We start from the raw sequence: 14,840 nt of genomic DNA on the forward strand, positions 1-14,840 counted from the left end.
CAAGGGACATAAAGTACATTTCTTGAGAGATCACAGTCTTTGGAGGATAACAATCCATTTTTATGCCTTCATAAATGCACTAATTTTATTCAGATCTCATAAGATCTTTGCTGAAATATCTGCTGGAACCCACCTACCAAACACCACTCCTTATTTTCATCTTCACCAATTTTTCTCCCCTATCCAGCCTAAAAAAGCAACAATTCTACCAGGCACTCCTGACTAAGGGACTCAAGGCCTCAGGTTTACCCTATTATTAGAACAATTCCATTGTACCCACAGAAAATGTAAAATAATCCTGCTAATCGGACTGAGTCACAGGTGAGTTCACTCAAAAGTAGTTGACTTGGATTTTAAAAAATACAAAGAGGCAGAGCATTTCAGGTCAAAATTTAAAGAGCTTGGGAGCTCATTCCCCTATCCTCAAAGAAAAAAAGTGCTGCACAAATTGAAAACCAGTGACTTTCCTTAGACGCATCAGAAAATTGAGGTCATGGGGCAAACTGTCACAGTGAAATATGGAGAGACAAGGTGAATACTGAAAATCACAGTCATGTTCCACCTACCTGGAGCCATAAAATGGCAGGAACACTTAGGCGGTAAATTCATCTTGATCTAATTGACATTTATAGAATATATCACCCAACAACATTTTTCCCAAAATTATATGGAACATTTTGATGAACTGGTGGAATATGAGTGTGAACTAGCTTGAGAGACAGAAACGTATGAGGGCCCAGTCATTGGCGGGGTTGGGGGGGGACTTTTGTGGGTTTTACCTCTAGGAACCCCACCATGTTCTCAAGGTGGAAAAGAAAGAAAGAAAGAGAGAGAGAGAGAGAGAGAGAGAGAGAGAGAGAGAGAAAGAAAGAAAGAAAGAAAGAAAGAAAGAAAGAAAGAAAAAATCTTGTCATGTCCCTAAGAGGAGGTAGAGAGGAGCATCCATTCTGAAATATGCCCAGAGTGTTCTCTGTAGCAAAGTCCCACTGTTCAGGGAAAGGACTCTATCAGACCCTATCTGACCTATTGAAGGGCAATTAGCCAAACCAACTTCCTTTAGTCCTCCTGTCTTATGTCAGGGGAGGGAAAAAAAAGCTAAGAAACATTTCTGAGAATCTAGCTCAAAGGAGTTAGGCCCATTCAAAGAATGATATTTAATCATAAGACTATAGAACACCTCCATTTCCCACATCTTACCATCACATTAACAGGGCTCCAGAGCATCAAAGTACATGAGGCAAAAACTGATAGGACTGCAAGGAGATACAGACAAATTCACACTACAACTGGATGTTTCAACACTCCCTTTCTTTCCAGCAATGAGGAAATCAATGAAGATATAGATGAACTGAATAGCACCATCAATCCACTGGATCTAACTGACATTTACAGAACACAACAACAACACAATACACATTTTTCTCAAACTTACATGGAATATTCACCAAAACAGACCATATTCTGGGCCACAAAACACACCTTAACAGATTTAAAAGAATAGAAGTTGCTCAAAGTTTATTCTCAGACAACAACAGAATTATATTAGAAATTAATAACAAGGGGCGCCTGGGTGGCTCAGTCGTTAAGCGTCTGCCTTCGGCTCAGGTCATGGTCCCGGGGTCCTGGGATTGAGTCCCGCATCGGGCTCCCTGCTTGGCGGGGAGTCTGCTTCTCCCTCTCCCGCTCCCCCTTCTTGTGTTCCTCCTCTCGCTGTATCTCTCTCTGTCAAATAAATAAAATCTTTAAAAAAAAAAAAAAGAAATTAATAACAAAACCTTAGCTGATAAATCCCAAAGTGTTTGGAGATTAGACATATTTCTAAATAACATGAATTGAAGAACTTTCAAGAGAAATTTTAAGACGTTTAAGTAAATAAAAAAGAGAATACAACTTATCAAAGTTTATGGAATACAGTAAAAGCAGTCCATAGAGGGGCGCCTGGGTGGCTCAGTTGGTTAAGCGACTGCCTTCGGCTCAGGTCATGATCCTGGAGTCCCGGGATCGAGTCCTGCGTCGGGCTCCCTGCTCGGCGGGGAGTCTGCTTCTCTCTCTGACCCTCCCCCCTCTCATGTGCTCTCTCTCATTCTCTCTCTCTCAAATAAATAAATAAAATCTTTAAAAAAAAAAAGCAGTCCATAGAGAGAAATTTATAAGAATGAATATATACCCTAGAAAAGAAGGAAAATGTAAAATCAATAATTAATACTTTCACCTTAGGAAACTAGAGAAAAAAAAGAGCAACAAACATAAAACAACAAGAAGAAAAGATAATAAAAATTAGAATAGAGGGGCGCCTGGGTGGCTCAATAGGTTAAGCGTCTGCCTTCAGCTCAGGTCATGATCTCAGGGTCCTGGTATCGAGCCCCGCATTGGGCTCTCTGCTCAGTGGAAAGCCTGCTTCTCCCTCTCCCACTCCCCCTGCTTGTGTTCCCTCTCTCACTGTGTCTCTCTCTGTCAAATAAATAAATAAAATCTTTAAAAAAAATTAGAATAGAAATCAATAAAATTGAAAACAGGAAATCAACAGAGAAAAACCAATGTAACCAAAAGCTGGTTCTTTGAAAAGATCAATAAAATTAATGAACCTCTACCTAGGCTAACCAAGAAAAAGAGAAGACAAACTTAATAATATCATAAATGCTAAAGGTCAACTCATCTGATTCTATGGACAAGAAAAAGATAATGAAAGCATATTATGAATAATTCCATGCCACAAATTTGGTAACTTAGATAAAATGGATGAATTCCTTAAAAGACACTAACTACAAGAACTCACACAAGGAGAAATAGATAAACTGAACAGGGCTATATCCATTAAAGAAATTGGATCAATAATTAATATCCTTCCCAAACAGAAAGAACAAGGTCAACATGAGTTCACTTGTGAATTCTAACAAATATGTAATAAATAAAATGATACCAGTTCTCTACAATCTCTTCCAGAAAGTTGGAGCACACAGAACACTTCCACACTCCTTTTATGAGGTCAGCATTACCCTAATATCAAAACCAAAAATATTATAAGAAAGGAAAATTACAGACCACTAACTCCCATCAATATGCCTACAAAAATGCTCAACAACATCTTGCAAAATGGATTAAATTATGTATAAAAAGAATTATACACTATAACCAAGTGAGATTCATTCCAGGTGTGTTTAGTGTAGTCCAACATTTAAAAATCAATTAACATAATCCATCACATCAACAGACTAAAGAAAAGATATCATATGATTACATCAATTGATTACGAAAGTCCATTTGACAAAATCCAACACCCATTCATCATAAAATCTTCAGCAAACTAGGCTGGAGGAAAAATTCCTCAACTTGATAAAGATCTACAGAAACCTAGAGCTAATTTTATATTAAACAGAGAGAAACTTGATACTTTCCCCCCTGTGAGTGGGAAAAAAAAAACAGGAGGTCCCCTCTCACCACTCTTATTCAACAATGTACTGAAATAAGACAAGAAAATAAAATAAAAGGCATACAGAGTGGCTCAGTTGTTTAAGTGTCTGCCTTTGGCTCGTGTCATGATCCACAGTCCTGGGATCAAGTCTTGCATCAGGCTCCATGTTCAGCCGGAAGTCTGCTTCTCCCTCTGTCCCTCCACCTGTTCCTGCTTTGTGTTCTCTCTCTCTCAAAAATAAATAAATAAAATCTTTAAAATAAAATAAAAGGCATACACATTGGGAAGGAAGATATAAAACTGTCTTTGTTCACAGATGACAGAATTAGCTATCTGGAAAATTCCAAAGAATCAACAAAAAGTGTCCTAAAACTAATAAGCAATTTTAGCAGGGTTGCAGGATGCAAGGTCAATATAAAAAAGTAAATCGCTTTCCTATATACTAGCAATGGACAATTGGGATTCTATATGAAATCCACAATACCATTTCATTAGTACTAAGGAAGAAAGGAAAAAAAAGAAGGAAGGAATGGAGGGATGGAGGGAGGGAGGGAGGAAAGAAGGGAGAGAAAAGACTCAAGGTATAAATCTAAAGAATATGTACAGAAACTATATGTATAAATTTATAAAATTCAGATGGAGAAATCAAAGAAAAGCTGAGTAAATGGAGATATTATGTGTTCATGGGGATTGGAAGACTCAATATTGTCAAATGTCCATTCTACCCAACTTCATCTATAGATTTAATAATATTAACTGTAAAAATTCCAGCAAGCTTATTTCATGGATACTAACAAAATGATTCTAAAGTTTATATAGAAAGGCAAAAGATCCAGAATAGCCTACACAACTCTAAAAATGAATAAAGTTTGAGGACTCTCACTATGCCACTTCAAGACTTACTACAAAACTATCGTAATCAAGACAATGTATGTAGTATTGGAGAAAGAAATGGCAAATATATACATGGAATAGAATAGAGAGCCCAGTGATAGATTCACAAAAATGTATTCAACCGATCTCTGACAAAGGAGCAAAGATAGTCTTTCAACAGGTGTTGTGGAACAACTAAACATCCATATAAAAAAAAATCTAGACATAGATCTTACACATTTCACAGATATGAACTCAAAATGGATAATAGACCCATATCTACACGGTAAAACTAGAAGATAGTATAAAATCTAGGTGACTTCATGTTTGGTGATGAAGTTTTTAAAAAAAGTTTTTAAAAAAAGCACGACCCATTTTCATTAAAGTGAAAACATTCTGCTTTGATTAAAAGAAACACTATTGAGAGAATGAAAAGGAAAGCTATATAGACTGAAATAAAATACTTGCAAAATGCATATCTGATAAAGAACTTTTATCCAAAATATACAAAAAATTCTCAAAACTTAATAATAAAACATGTATTCACTCTTATCCAAAGGGAGATGACCTAAGGTTATCTTCTCAATCAATTCTTACTATAGTTTTCATATTCTGCCAGCCTAGGATTAAAGGACAAACATGCCTATTCTACTGTACGTGGGGAAAAGTACAAAATAAGAACCTCTATTTCCATAAGGGGAGCATGAGAAACAATATGCAGTGTTCCCTGATCCATTGTTCATGTCCTATTAGTGGACAATATTGGTTCAACTAATTGCCTTTGCCCCAAGGTAGTGCTCTGGCCCTGAACTCATATCCACACAAAGTGGTTTAACAAACTGTATGGCTTCCAGAAGGGAAATTTACACAAGCTCTTACTACTTTATGTTGACATGAGTTCTCCCATTGAAGACAGTCTGTTGAGACTATTTATCAATGTCAAGCAATTCTAGCATTATATCATTTTTTTTTGGATTTCTTCTATTATTTTTTTATTATGTTATGTTAATCACCATACATTACATCATTAGTTTTTGATGTAGTGTTCCATGATTCATTGTTTACATATAACACCCAGTGCTCCATTCAGTACGTGCCCTCTTTAATACCCATGACCAGGCTAACCCATCCCCCCACCCCTCTCCCCTCTAGAACCCTCAGTTTGTTTCTCAGAGTCCATAGTCTCTCATGGTTTGTCTCCCCCTCCGATTTCCCCCCTTAATTTTTCCCTTCCTGCTATCTTCTTCTTCTTTTTTTTTTTTTTTTTTAACATATAATGTATTATTTGTTTCAGAGGTACAGGTCTATGATTCAATAGTCTTGCACAATTCACAGTGCTCACCATAGCACATACCCTCCCCAATGTCTATCACCCAGCCACCCCATCCCTCCCACACCCCACCACTCCAGCAACCCTCAGTTTGTTTCCTGAGATTAAGAATTCCTCATATCAGTGAGGTCATATGATACATGTCTTTCTCTGATTGACTCATTTCACTCAGCATAATACCCTCCAGTTCCATCCATGTTGTTGCAAATGGCAAGATTTCATTCCTTGTGATGACTGCATAATATTCCATTGTATATATACACCACATCTTCTTTAACCATTCATCTGTCGATGGACATCTTGGCTCTTTCCATAGTTTGGCTATTGTGGACATTGCTGCTATAAACATCGGGGTGCACATACCCCTTCGGATCACTACATTTGTATCTTTGGGGTAAATACCCAGTAGTGCAATTGCTGGATCATATGGTAGCTCTATTTTCAACTTTTTGAGGAACCTCCATACTGTTTTCCAGAGTGGCCACACCAGCTTGCATTCCCACCAACAGTATAGGAAGGTTCCCCTTTCTCCACATCCCCACCAACATTTGTCATTTCTTGACTTGTTAATTTTAGCCATTCTGACTGGTGTGATGTGGTATCTCATTGAAGTTTTGGTTTGGATTTCCCTGATGCCGAGTGATGTTGAGCACTTTTTCATGTGTCTGTTGGCCATTTGGATGTCTTCCTTGGAAAAATGTCTGTTAATGTCTTCTGCCCATTTCTTGATCGGATTCTTTGTTCTTTGGGTATTGACTTTAATAAGTTCTTTATAGATATTGGATACTAGCCCTTTATCTGATATGTCATTTGCAAATATAAATAAATAGAGAAGCTGAAAAAAAGAGAGATAAACAACTACTGGATCACAAGGGCAGAATTCAAGAGATAAGTGATACCATAAGATGAAACAATATTAGAATAATTGGGATCCCAAAAGCAGAAGAAAGAGAGAGAGGGGCAAAAGGTATATTGGAGAAAATTACAGCGGAGAACTTCCCTAATTTGGGGAAGGAAACAGGCATCAAAATCCAGGAGGCACAGAGAACCCCTCTCAAAATCAATAAAAATAGGTCAACACCCCGACATCTAGTAGTAAAACTTATGAGTCTCAGAGACAAAGAGAAAATCCTGAAAGCAGCTCGGGACAAGAGATCTGTAACCTACAATGGTAGAAACATTAGATTGGCAACAGACGTCTCCACAGAGACCTGGCAGGCCAGAAAGGACTGGCATGATATATTCAGAGCACAAAATGAGAAAAATATGCAGCCAAGAATACTATATCCAGCTAGGCTGTCATTGAAAATTGAAGGAGAGATAAAAAGCTTCCAGGACAAACAAAAACTAAAGGAATTTGCAAACACAAAACCAGCCCTACAAGAAATATTGAAAGGGTCCTCTAAACAAAGAGAGAACCTAAAAGTAACATAGACCAGAAAGGAACACAGACAATATACAGTAACAGTCACTTTACAGGCAATACAATGTCACTAAATTCATAACTTTCAATAGTTAGCCTGAATGTAAATGGGCTAAATGCCCCAATCAAAAGACACAGGCTATCAGATTGGATAAAAAAACAAGACCCATCAATATGCTGTCTGCAAGAGACTCATTTTAGACCCAAAGACACCCCCAGATTGAAAGTGAGGGGGTGGAAAACCATTTACCATGCTAATGAACACCAAAAGAAAGTTGGGGTGGCACTCCTTATACTGGACAAATTAGATTTTAAACCAAAGACTAATAAGAGATGAGGAAGGACACTATATCCTACTTAAAGGGTCTATCCAACAAGATCTAACAATTGTAAATATCTATGCCCCTAACATGGGAGCAGCCAATTATATAAGGCAATTAATAACAAAAGCAAAGAAACACATCGACAACTTTAGTGGGGGAGACTTTAACACCACCCTCACTGAAATGGACAGATCATCTAAGCAAAAGATCAACAAGGAAATAAAGACTTTAAATGACACACTGGACCAAATGGACTTCACAGATGTATTCAGAACATTCCAACCCAAAGCAACGGAATACACATTCTTCTCTAGTGCCCATGGAACATTCTCCAGAACAGATCACATCCTAGGTCACAAATCAGGTCTCAACCAGCACCAAAAGATTGGGATCATTCCCTACATATTTTTGGACCCCAATGCTTTGAAACTAGAACTCAATCACAAGAGGAAAGTCAGAAAGAACTCAAATACATGGAGGCTAAAGAGCATCCTACTAAAGAATTAATAGGTCAACTAGGAAATTAAAGAAGAATTTAAAAAATTCATGGAAACAAATGAAAATGAAAATACAACTGTTCAAAATCTTTGGGATGCAGCAAAGGCAGTCCTGAGAGGAAAGTATATACCAATATAAGCCTTTCTCAAGAAACAAGAAAGGTCTCAAATATACAACCTAACCCTACACCTAAAGGAGCTGGAGAGAGAACAGCAAATAAAGCCTAAACCCAGCAGAAGAAGAGAAATAATAAAGATCAGAGCAGAAATCAATGAAATAGAAACCAAAAGAACAGTAGAACAGATCAACGAAACTAGGAGCTGGTTCTTTGAAAGAATTAATAAGATTGATAAACCCCTGGCCAGACTTACCAAAAAGAAAAGAGAAATGACCCAAATAAATAAAATCATGAATGAAAGAGGAGAGATTACAACCAACACCAAGGAAATACAAACAGTTATAAGAACATATTATGAGCAACTCTATGCCAGCAAATTAGATAATCTGGAAGAAATGGATGCATTCCTAGAGATGTATCAACTACCAAAACTGAACCAGGAAGAAATAGAAAACCTGAACAGACCTATAACTGCTAAGGAAATTGAAGCAGTCATCAAAAATCTCCCAGCAAACAAGAGCCCAGGGCCAGATGGCTTCCCAGGGGAATTCTACCAAACATTTCAAGAAGAATTAATACCTATTCTTCTGAAACTGTTCCAAAAACTAGAAATGGAAGAAAAACTTCCAAGCTCATTTAATGAGGCCCGCATTACCTTGATCCCAAAATCAGACAAAGATCCCATCAAAAAGGAGAACTAGAGACCAATATCCCTGATAAACATGGATGCAAAAATTCTCACCAAAATACTAGCCAATAGGATCCAACAGTACCTTAAAGGATTATTCACCATGACCAAGTGGGATTTATTCCTGGGCTGCAAGGTTGGTTCAACATCCGCAAATCAATCAATGTGATACAATACATTAATAAAAGAAAGAACAAGAACCATATGATCCTCTCAATAGATGCAGAAAAAGCATTTGACAAAGTACAGCATCCTTTCTTGATCAAAACTCTTCAGAGTATAGGGATAGACGGTACATACCTCAATATCATAAAAGCCATCTAGGAAAAACCCACAGCGAATATCATTCTCAATGGGGAAAAACTGAGAGCTTTCTCCCTAAGGTCAGGAACATGGCAGGGATGTCCACTATCACCACTGCTATTCAACATAGTATTAGAAGTCCTAGCAACAGCAGTCAGACAACAAAAAGAAATAAAAGGTATTCAAATCGGCAAAGAAGAAGTCAAACTCTCTCTTTTCGCAGATGACATGATACTTTATGTGGAAAACCCGAAAGACTCCACCCCAAAACTGCTAGAACTCATACAGGAATTCAGTCAAGTGGCAGGATATAAAATCAATGCACAGAAATCAGTGGCATTTCTATACACCAACAACAAGACAGAAGAAAGAGAAATTAAGGAGTCGATCCTATTTACAATTGCACCCAAACCATAAGATACCTAGGAATAAATCTAACCAAAGAGGCAAAGAATCTGTACTCAGAAAACTATAAAATACTCATGAAAGAAATTGAGGAAGACACAAAGAAATTGAAAAAAGTTCCATGCTCATGGATTGGAAGAACAAATATTGTGAACATGTCAATGCCACCTAGAGCAATCTACACATTCAATGCAATCCCTATCAAAATACCATCCACTTTTTTCAAAGAAATGGAACAAATCATCCTAAAATTTGTATGGAACCAGAAAAGACCCCAAATAGCCAGAGGAATGTTGAAAAAGAAAAGTAAAGCTGGTGACATCACAATTCCGGACTTCAAGGTCTATTACAAAGCTGTCATCATCAAGACAGTATGGTACTGGCACAAAAACAGACACATAGATCAATGGAAGAGAATAGAGAGCCCAGAAATGAAGCCTCAACTCTATGGTCAACTCATCTTCAACAAAGAAGGAAAAAACGTCCAGTGGAAAAAAGACAGTCTCTTCAACAAATGGTGTTGGGAAAATTGGACAGCCACATGCAGAAGAATAAAACATTTCCTTACACCACACACAAAAACCGACTCAAAATGGTTGAAAGACCTAATGTGAGACAGGAGTCCATCAAAATCCTAGAGGAGAACACAGGCAGCAACCTCTTCGACCTCAGCTGCAGCAACTTCTTCCTAGAAACATCGCCAAAGGCAAGGGAAGCAAGGGCAAAAATGAACTATTGGGACTTCATCAAGATAAAAAGCTTTTGCACAGCAAAGGAAATAGTCAACAAAACCAAAAGACAACCGACAGAATGGGAGAAGATACTTGCAAATGACATATCAGATAAAGGGCTAGTATCCAATATCTATAAAGAACTTCTTAAAGTCAACACCCAAAGAACAAAGAATCCAATCAAGAAATGGGCAGAAGACATGAACAGACATTTTTCCAAAGAAGACATCCAAATGGCCAACAGACACATGAAAAAGCGCTCAACATCACTCGGCATCAGGGAAATCCAAATCAAAACCTCAATGAGATATCACCTCACACCAGTCAGAATGGCTAAAATTAACAAGTCAGGAAATGACAAATGTTGGCGGGGATGCGGAGAAAGGGGAACCTTCCTATACTGTTGGTGGGAATGCAAGCTGGTGTGGCCACTCTGGAAAACAGTATGGAGGTTCCTCAAAAAGTTGAAAATAGAGCTACCATATGATCCAGCAATTGCACTACTGGGTATATACCCCAAAGATACAAATGTAGTGATCCGAAGGGGTATGTGCACCCCGATGTTTATAGCAGCAATGTCCACAATAGCCAAACTATGGAAAGAGCCAAGATGTCCATCGACAGATGAATGGATAAAGAAGATGTGGTGTGTATATATATATATATACACACACACACAATGGAATATTATGCAGCTATCAAAAAAACCAAAATCTTGCCATTTGCAATGACGTGGATGGAACTAGAGGGTATTATGCTAAGTGAAATAAGTCAATCAGAGAAAGACATATATCATATGACCTCACTGATATGAAGAATTCTTAATCTCAGGAAACAAACTGAGGGTTGCTGGAGTGGTGGGGTGTGGGAGGGATGGGGTGGCTGGGTGATAGACATTGGGGAGGGTATGTGCTATGGTGAGCACTGTGAATTGTGTAAGACTATTGAATCATAGACCTGTACCGCTGAAACAAATAATACATTATATGTTAAAAAAAAAAAAAAGAAGATAGTAGGAAGGGAAAAATGAAGGGGAGCAAATTGGTGGGGGAGATGAATCATGAGAGACTATAGACTCTGAGAAACAAACTGGGGGTTCTAGAGGGGAGAGGGGAGAGGGGTGGGGGGATGGGTTAGCCTGGTGATGGGTATTAAAGAGGGCACATATTGAATGGAGCCCTGGGTTTTATATGTAAACAATGAATCACGGAACACAACATCAAAAACTAATGATGTAATGTGTGGTGATTAACATAACATAATAAAATTAAATTTAAAAAAAGAAGTAAAAATACTGAAACATTGAAATCTTGTTTTCACTTCATAATCTTATTCTCTTGTTTGTCCTTTCATAGGTAATTTTTATTGTGGCCCTGTGGCCTTCCTATTCAATTTTTTAAACTTTTACCACATATGCATGTATATATATGATACCATGATTTCCTATTTTTAAACTTTATATAAATTACATGCTGAACATATTATTAATCTATCTGCTTTGTTATTAATTAATTAATTTAGAAAGAGAGAGCGAGCCTGCATGCATGAGCAGGGAAGTGGGGGAGGGAGGGAGTGAGAGGGTCGTGAGGAGGGCAGAGGGAGAGGGAAAGGAAGAGAATCTTAAGCAGGCTCCATTCCCAGCACAGAGCCTGACATAGGCTCTATCTCAAGACCCTGAGATCATGACCTGAGCTGAAATCAAGAGCTGGACACTTAACTGAGCCACGCAGGTGCCCTTATTTCCTTTATTTTTAAACATTATGTTTCTAAGATTTATCCATATGGATATGTGCAGATGTATCAAGTACCATTGAATTGAAGTGGTTAATTCTAGTGTTTGATTACAGAAGATCTATCCTCTTGGTGGTAGAATTTTCCATTGATTGGGTTTTTTTCTTGTTAGAACTGTAAAAATATAAACTGAGATGTATTTAAATTTTTAAGTTTATTTGAGCAAAAATCAATTCAAATTGGGCAGCATCCCAAAAGCAGACTTTAATAAGCAGAAGGGAGCATGAACAAGGAAGTTACATGATGTGGAAGTGGAATATGATGGTTATTGCAGTTACGTTCCTGCAGGGGACCACAGAGGTCTAGCAGGCATTTTACCTATCTAGCTCTGATCAGGTGATTCCTGATTGACTTGGTTTAAGATTCCATTTCTGGAAGTGCCAAAACGATAATTAAGTTAAATGTCAGTTTGGTGACATGGGGCTTAGCATAAGCGACTTCATTTTGGATTGTTGTCTTGTTAAGAATTCCCTTTTGACCACACTCTCAGCTTAACTGAGAGATGTGATTAAAAAAAATAATAGTAAGAGGTAAGTGCTACTCCCAGCTACCGCTGTAGAGTTCTTGCAGCTTTTGCTGAAATCTGTGTGTGGCATTCACAGGTCACAGCATCGGGTTCACATTCTTTAAGTTCTTTGTTGCTTTTCTGACATTCTCCTCCTAGGGAGATCATTTGCTTCATAGTTAGCAGCTGCGAACAAGCATGTAAAGCTTTTGAGAAAAAAAAGTTTGCCAGAGAGACTGCTATGATTATTAGAAGCAGGATAATAACCAATGTCCAGGGTGCGTTTTGGAGGCATAGTCCCCCAAACCCAAAGTAATCAGAATCAAATATGTCAAAGAAAGGGCCCATTGAAGGAGTCATTTTCTTAAGCCAAGCGTCTTATTCACTGATCCTATATACCTGAGTCTCCACTTCTCCCGAAGTTTCCATCCAAGTAGTTGGCACCTGGTGTTGACTGTAGTGCAAATACCTCATTGGTCAGCTACAAAATAATCAAGGACTATCCTATTATGAAGAACAGCTTTGGCCAGAGGGTTAAGGGACGTCCGTCAGGCAGCTATTGCTTTCTTTAGCAGCAGATTCTGTAAGATCTTCCAGAGTTAAGGAGATGTTCCCGATCATAGCCTCATTTGCACTTACTTTTAGCCAGGGCAGTAGGCATCTGACACAGGAAGCAAATTTTGAATTATGAATGTCTCCTTGTAATTCTGGTTTGAGTAAGTGGCTTGGGACTGGAAAGATGACAGCTATGTAGGCCAGTAAGATGTAAGGAACTGTAGACCACACAGGAGGTTTTTTTTCTGGTTACCCTTGCCTTGTGTCCTTTTTTTGAAGAGCCTGGGTGCAAGGTTTCCAGGGTTGAGGTTGTTAACCAGAAACAGGGAAACAGACCCCCAGGGGTTAGGAAGCCTGACACGAAAGAGAGTGGGCTGAGTTTGTTCCAGAGAAAGTGAGGCACTGGAAATCAGGGAGAAGTGTGTGATGGGCAGAACTGACAGATATGTGAACAGTAGCATTATCTTTCCAGACCAGAGCAAGGAAAAAGGTGGACAAAAGAATTATAAAGATCCTTGTGGAAGAACAATGAGGGAAAGGATGGTCAGAGAACAAAGGAGGAATAGAAAAATTCATCTGATCTGACTTTTTGGGAGAAAGCAGTCTACCTGGATGTTGGCTACCTTGTTTCCATGTCAGTTTGATTTTGAGATCTCAGCAACTGCACAGGACCAGATGTCAGGTGGGGCCTTATTCAATAGTGAGATGTACACTTAGGTACTAACGCTGTCTTATTTGGCAGCACTGTTAGTGGTCAAGTGTACTCGGAAGGGTGCTTCCTGTGATTCTCACTATTACCAAAAGCATCAGAACAAAACAGTAACTGTAAATGACAAAAGACTTAAAAATGCTGATGGTAAAAGATCTGATGAGAATTTATTTGATAAGGAAATGTTGTTACTTCGGTAGCATACAATAATTTAGGATAATAAGTGGGCAGTGAGAGTACTGACAAATTTCCGGAAACTTCAAACAATTTCTGGAATATCTAAATTAGTAATATACATCCGTACACAACGCAAGAAAGTTTATCATCACTTATTTGACAATGCTTCCCATGTAACTTAACATAGCAAATAAACCTAATTAGTTTAGCATCTCTCTTTTACAAGGTGAGAGCTAAGTTCTTTGAGATTTTCCAGAGACAATGGGAAATCTCAGTTTATGGGAAAAAGACTCCACTTAGAATTTAATCTTGAGAAAAAGTTAAAGGGTTTGAACATTTGATTAAATACAATCACATGTCATTATGAAATAATACTTATCTATTTAACCAAAGGGACAAGAGAAGATGTTAAAGGCAAATAGAGAAGGTTATATAGTTGTAAACAAAAGTTAGCTCCTGTAATATTGGAAAGACTAGGTTTTCTTCAGTAGTCAAAGACCTGATAAAGACAACATGAAGCATAGCATATTATTTTGGTAAGACACAAAATATTTGCTATCTAGGCTTATAATTTAAAAGGTAAAAAACAAACCAACCCTTTGTTTATAATTTAAGAGCGGATCAATAATGCAAGAAAAATTAGTCCTTTCTTTTTCTTTTTCTTTTCTTTTTTTTTTTTTAAGTAGGCTCCATGCCCAGTGTGGAGCCCAACATGGGGCTTGAACTCACAAGCTTGAGATCAAGACCTGAGTTGAGATGAAGAGTTGGACACAACCTACTGAGCCACCCAGGCGCCCCAACTTGGTTCTTTTCAAAGAGTGAAAATCTAACTTTGCACCAGCATACTTTTGATGTTAAAACTCATCTTTTAAAAACCTATACAAGTCCAGGGTGCCTGGGTGGCTCAGTCCGCTAAGCATCAGACTCTTAGTTTTGGCTTAGGTCACAATCTCAGGCTTCCACGTTGGGCCTCAGGCTCCACACTCAGCACTGAGTCCT

The sequence above is a fragment of the Mirounga angustirostris genome, unplaced genomic scaffold (genome assembly GCF_029215605.1).
Source record: "Mirounga angustirostris isolate CCGP_5_RB_7025 unplaced genomic scaffold, mMirAng1.0.hap1 SCAF_7, whole genome shotgun sequence".
In the NCBI taxonomy this organism is placed as follows: domain Eukaryota; kingdom Metazoa; phylum Chordata; class Mammalia; order Carnivora; family Phocidae; genus Mirounga; species Mirounga angustirostris.